This window comes from Ammospiza caudacuta, chromosome 4, assembly GCF_027887145.1.
Source record: "Ammospiza caudacuta isolate bAmmCau1 chromosome 4, bAmmCau1.pri, whole genome shotgun sequence".
NCBI classification, from domain to species: Eukaryota; Metazoa; Chordata; class Aves; order Passeriformes; family Passerellidae; genus Ammospiza; species Ammospiza caudacuta.
Window position 1 is genome coordinate 33,987 of NC_080596.1, and position 6,321 is coordinate 40,307.

The 6,321-nt window shown below is 43.2% G+C and overlaps 1 long non-coding RNA gene across 1 annotated transcript; it reads right to left on the minus strand.

The window, feature by feature from the left end:
• Positions 1 to 627: 627 nt before the first annotated feature.
• Positions 628 to 4,187, minus strand: LOC131557008 (uncharacterized). Its single transcript, XR_009274673.1, has 5 exons — positions 3,981 to 4,187; positions 3,293 to 3,356; positions 2,520 to 2,595; positions 1,634 to 1,751; positions 628 to 1,039 (listed from the first exon to the last, which is right to left on the minus strand). It is a non-coding gene; the product is annotated as an uncharacterized LOC131557008 (long non-coding RNA).
• Between the last annotated feature and the right edge of the window lie 2,134 nt (positions 4,188 to 6,321).

A 6,321-nucleotide genomic window follows, 5' to 3' on the forward strand; every position in this document is an offset into this window, starting at 1 on the left:
ACCCCCTTCTCCTCTATTTAGAAACTACACTGGAACTTTTTTCTGGAAATAAAAAGACATTACCTAAATCCTCTCCCCGTGTCCTAGACAGATGGATATTCAGTTATTAGTTGGCTGGGCAGCAGTTTCTTAAATAGAATGATAAACAAGATGTGAACATTTCAGCTACAAGCAAATAGGCAAATCTGAACAAGGTACTGGTGGGCGACCACTGAAGTTATTTTGAAGGAATTTTTTAAACAATAAAATATTGATACCACAAAAATAAAGCAAAAAGCTAACTACTGGCTAAGAAAAAATTAACTTTTGACAGCAACAACATTCCAACCACACAGGCTTTTTCCCGATGTCATACCTTATAACTACCTCTCTTGGGAATTCTCATCATGTATCCCAAAAGGAATAAATACCTCAGAGCGTCCTAAAGCAAAAAGTAGCACACATGAGCTCCTCACACTCCCGGGAGGCCTGCACAGCGTGCACTGAGTCTGCAACAAATTCTGCTCACTGAGGGTCTGCAAACAAAGGTTCAATTGATGAATTGAACTGATTGTAAAGGGAGGTTTTCTAAGCACAGAAGCACAACAAAGAACAAGCAAAAACAATTCTTAAAAAAAACCTGCAAGTTTTATTTAGCATATATGCGACTGATTTCCACCCTGTGGCTTCTCACTTTGATTCGCGTCTGTAGGTTCAGGAAGATGACAATGCACACTCTGCCCTCCCTGAGCCCCCCACAGCAGCTGAGCGCTGCTCCGTGCGCTCAGATCATCAGGAACTGGATTGCCCGCATGGACTGGAACTGCTCTGCTGCAGATTCAGGAGAGAGAGGCTGGCTGAGGCGTCGTCCCAATTCCATTTCTGTGTGACGAGAAGCGGTTTGTTCCCAACGGGTGCAACAATCCCCAGCTCGCTTCCATGGTGAGTACCGATGGCACACAAATGGCAGCCTGAGGAAATCGTGTTCTGGGCTCTAAGTGGTCGGGACAGGGTCTGATTTTTTGTTTTGCATCTGTATGATGATTAGTACGACAGGGCCCTGATCGATGACATGGCAGCACAGAATTAAAAACTCCTCAATAGGATTACATCGACTTCTAGGAAAAGACAAAAGCCTAGGACCCTTCTGAAATCTATTTTTAATGCGAAGCACACGGATTGTCACTATGCTGTGCCTTCCAGCTTTTCAAAGCAGCTTACCTCTGAAGACCAGAAAACATTTATTTCTACAGAAACAATGGGCAACCCCCAGGCTAATCTCAGCACTACTGTTTAATAGGGGATCTGCCAGCGTGCCAGTCCAGCTTCAAGTGTGCTTTATTTCAGTCTAACATCCCCTCAAAATTCTTCTCACATCTCCCAACCCTGACATCTTATTTTTCCCTAAAGCTTCTCATCATTAGCAATTTCCAAGTAACATGGTATTTTTACAACATTCAAAAATGTCATGCTGGACTGTGCTAGAGAGTAATTTGCAAATATAAGCTTAGCAAAGTTTGAATTGACTTGTCCAGAGAAAAAACCTACAAGTGAACACCTACACCTGCCTACAAAGAGCTAACAAGCCCCTGGCAGCTGCCAGCATCAAAGCACAGCGGATGTTTCTAATACAAGGTAAGGATAACAATATCACCTTTTGTTCTCTCCAGCTTGTTTTCCCTGCAGTCATATTTTGCTTCTTATGATTTTTTTAGTCTCTGCATCTTCTTGGACAGCACCGAGCCCGACGACAAGGATACGAGAGTCTTTCCCTGCCATAGGGAGAGAACCAGGAAAACAGTTAAAATAAGAACAGGGTAGTTTGAAATTCATACTTCCAATGAGAAGCAGCGCCTAACAAACAGAACAAAAGTAAACAAAGCATGGTACCTCCCTGGGGACAGAAGACTTACAAACTCTCCAGGATTTACAATTCTAGCGACCAACCCCTTCAGGACGGCAGCCAAGTGTCCCATGAGGCGGTGCTGCACCAAAGAACGATCTGAGAGGTTCCAAAGAGTGAAATGCACAATATTTTGCAAAGCCGTAAAATCTTGCAAAATAACAAAAATACAATAGATGTAAACTACAGGGTAAGAGTACAAGTGTTCACTTTAAGAGCTGGAACCATCCAGGTGAGCACCTGATAACTGGATCCTCACCAGAGTTTGAACCCTTCAGGACACAGAAGGGTTTTCCCCAGAAATTTCACAGACTGAGTTTTGATAGAAGTATACTTGCCAGACCCTCAGAAACATCACCCATTCTCCAGGTGTCTGGAGAGAACTGCAAATGGCTCTCACGTAGTTTGAGCTAGTTCTGTAAGGGTCTCAGGGTGAATTTCACCAGATGCAACCAAACTGGGCAACTCCCAGTGGGACAGAAGGAACCCAAAGCTTGGGTTCACAGAGCTGCAGCAAATACTGAGGAAACAAACATAACAGCGTAAAAAATAATAAACCATCCTTTTTTTTTCTCTTGCTTTTGTTTTTTTCTTATTCAGATCAGCATAGCAATTAAAGAGAAGGTGAAAAACTCACCATTACTGAAAATTTCATCACCTGTAGGCTGAGCATCCTTAGCACAGAGGACTCCAAAGTTAAAATTCACCCATCCCTGGGAAATAAAACCAAATATTGTATGATAAACAATCAAACAGCAGACGTAAAAATTTGTTTCCTCTAAGGACTTTCGGGTACGTATGTACCTTTGCATACATCCAACACATTGGAACATACACTTTATACCATCTCCTAATAAGTAAAAATTTACCTTTAAACTTTGATAGTACAGCATAAAATTATGAACTTAAATTGGTGATCTGTTATTATTAAGTTGGTGCCTAAAGTTATTTCTGCTGTCAGGTTCAAAAAAACATTAATTTTTTTTACTGGAATGAGCAATTGATTTCAAAGTCATCACAAGCCCACCAAAACACAAAGCAGTATTCACTGGATGGGTCTGTGAGCTAGAAGTAGTTAGGCTTGTACTTCCCTCTTGCTCTTCCAGAACCAATAAATCCTGTCAACAAAACCAGGATCTATAGCCCACTGCTGTGAAAGATTCTACAAGGATGATGGTTTGATTTGTGTTTAGAAGTTTTGATTTGAAATGGCCAGTTCAATGGATAAAGACAGTTTAGGTAGTATTACATTGCTATTATTATTATTTCTATTATTATTTTTACTATTACTACTGCTATTGTTATCATCTGCTACTGGAAGAAACAAACCAGTAGTACCTATACTTAATTACTTTTATTTCCAGGAAATAATAAAGAAAAAGAACCAAACCAAAAAAAGTCACTTCCTACCTTTTATATCAAGGGATGAAAAATTTCTCTTGGGCTCTTCTCCAATTTATCAAGACTCATAGCACTGAAAGGCAAACAAAACAGTGCTTTATAGAAGGGCAAGTGCACATTTCAAGGCTGAACCACCAACTGATTGCAGTGACAGCAGTTAAAACATGAATCCTTCCTAGAGCCTCTGTTAAATGGAATGTTCTGTGGAACTGCCGTTTCTTTCCCAAAACACTAACTTCCAACACTTCCTAATCATATTTTGTATTTTAAAACAAAAGAAGTTAGTGAGACTCTGTGCGGAGGTCAGGTTTAAATTTATTTCCTTCTAAAGCACAGAGCTCTGTTCCATCACCCTTCACTTCGGCTCTACACTGAATCGTGGTGAGCATTTGAGGAGGGCTCAATAACCAATTCTATTTCTCTCTTTTTCTAGCTCTCTCTATTCCTAAATCATTCCAGACAAGTCAAATGAAAAATGAAAAAAACAAGTTCAGCATCAAAGTCACACTTTTTCCCGTTGTCTGGTCAAGAACAGGCTCTAAATCCACTTACTGCTGCCTTCAACGATTCAGACTTGCAAAAGCATTCTTACATATTTTACAGGTTTATCATAAAACCCACAGAACGCAAGCTCTGAATTACAGGAAAAGGTACACAGGCAAATATCTAAAGGGATCACTTATTAGTAAATACATACCTTGGTAGAGATCGCACTGAGAACCTTTCTCAGGGACTCTAAGGGACGCATGTTTTCTGAGCACCCTATAAACAAGAAAAGCTAGGATATATTACAGGACATCCCCACTTTTTCTACATATTCAAATAGGATTTTTAATAAAAACAATTCAGTTAAAAAAGAAGGAAGAAAACCAAGCTAATTTTACTCAGCTGTATTTACTGCCGATTTAGAGAAAAATGCCGGGCAGCGTCGGCCGTTGCGGCACACGTCGCGCCGGCAGCAGGGCCTGCCGGGAGTTGGAGTCTCGGGCTGGTAGCCACTCATGTGCCGCGATAGCCGTTGCGTCACACGCCGCGCCGGCAGCAGGGCCTGCCGGGAGTTGTAGTCTCGGGCTGACAGCCACGGCTCCGTCCCCCGCCACCGGGAGCTGCAGTCCCTCCTGGGCATCAAACGGCTCCTTCGCCCCAGGGCGGGGAAGGACCTGAGGCAGGACCGCTCCTCCCGAATGCCCTCTCTTTTCCCCTCCAACTCTTTTTCTTTTTTTAACGCTGTTTTTCACCCCTTTCCCTTCCCTTCCCTTCTGCTCTCCTGCTTTCTTTCCTTTCCTTTCCTTTTTTTCCCCTTCCCTTTCCCTTTCCCTTTCTTTTTCTTGTATTTGTAATCTTGGTTTTCCTTCCTAGCTTTAGAATCAAAAAGCAGCAGAAGTAACTTTCAGGCTACCTGGGAGTAAAAAAAACCCCAAAACTATAATGATTGAAAGAAAACTATTTATTCCCTGGGAGCCTGAAATTTTCTACTGCTGCACATGACACAGAGCTTTTTATTCCTTCTTATATACAGTTGATATTTTATACTCGCTTTATACACCGCCCCCTGCCGTCTGCACCGGCGCTCTGCGCGCAGAGCGATGCGGCATCGTTCGGTTCTGTTTAAATAAACTCGGCTAAATTAGGCTTGGTTCGGCTTAGGTCTAAAATCGTTTCGGTTCGGCTTTTCGTCTAAATTCGGCTTTTCCGGCTCTTCGGCTGAACTCGGCCCGGTTGGGCTAAAGTCGGTCATATTCGGCTCTTTGTCTAAATGCGGCCAATGTCGGCTACAGTCGGCTATCGGTTACACTCGGCTATCATCGGCTCTTCGTCTCAAGTCGGCTGTGTTCAGCTACACTCGGCTCTTCGTCTCAAGTCGGCTGTGTTCGGCCACATTCGGCTCTTCGTCTCAAGTCGGCTGTGTTCGGCTACACTCGGCTCTTCGGTGAAACTCGGCTATTTTCGGCCACACTCGGCTCTTCGGTGAAACTCGGCTGTTGTCGGCTACACTCGGCTCTTCGGGGAAACTCGGCTGTTTTCGCCCACACTCGGCTCTTCGGAACAATTCGGCCCGGCTCGGCTCCCTCAGGGCGGGAAAGCAGCTGTCAGAGGACCCCGGCACAGCGAGGCGTTTACCCACATGCCTGTCACAAACCCGCCGAAATACGCCCGCCCGCGGCGCAGCTGAGACCACAGCATGTGTCGGGTACACTTGAAACGTCACAGAAAATACCACCGGGGCCGCGCCGGGGTCGGTATTCCATGCAGGCAGTCCAGTGACACCCACCCCGGTCCTCCACTTCCCCGCCCTTTTCGCCGCCCTGTTGAGAAGGTCAATTAAAAGTCCGCGACACCCGCGACGCGCCACTCCCAAGGTGGCGGCCTCTCGGTGCAGGGCTGCAGTACCGCGCTCTGCCCACAAGGCGGCAGCACTGCCGCCCGCCCCAGCCGGGGGCGCAGCGCGCCTCGGGGCTGCGGGCAGCGAAGGCGGCAAAAAACAACAGGGGCGACCCCCGCCGAAAACTGCTCTGAAATAAATGCCCCAAAACAACCGGGAAGAGGGAAAAAAAAACTTCTGCCTCTAATCTAATAGAACAAAACAAAACAAAACCTCAACAATTTCTTAAAAAAAAAAATTAAATATTTAAAAAAATATTTTTTTCATATTAATATTCACATTTCTATTTACAATGTATATTGATGTACACTGTCCATTTATACATTTGTTTTTATGAATACATTTCTATTCCATATTGCATATATCCCTAAAACTTCAATTTATTTTTATATGTTTATACATATTTTTACATAGTAAGTATATATTTCTGTTAGGATTTTTACTTCTGTAACACTCACAGTACTCAAAATAAAACCCCTGCCTCTACCCCATACATGGCAAATAAAACCCCCTTTCATCTCAACTGTATTTAAATTTTTTAAAAAAACATTTTTCAAATTTATATTTAAAATGTTTACTGATGTATGATCGATTTTGTATTTATATTTAGCAATTTATTTATAAATTTATATTCTATGTTACATGTGTTCCTATT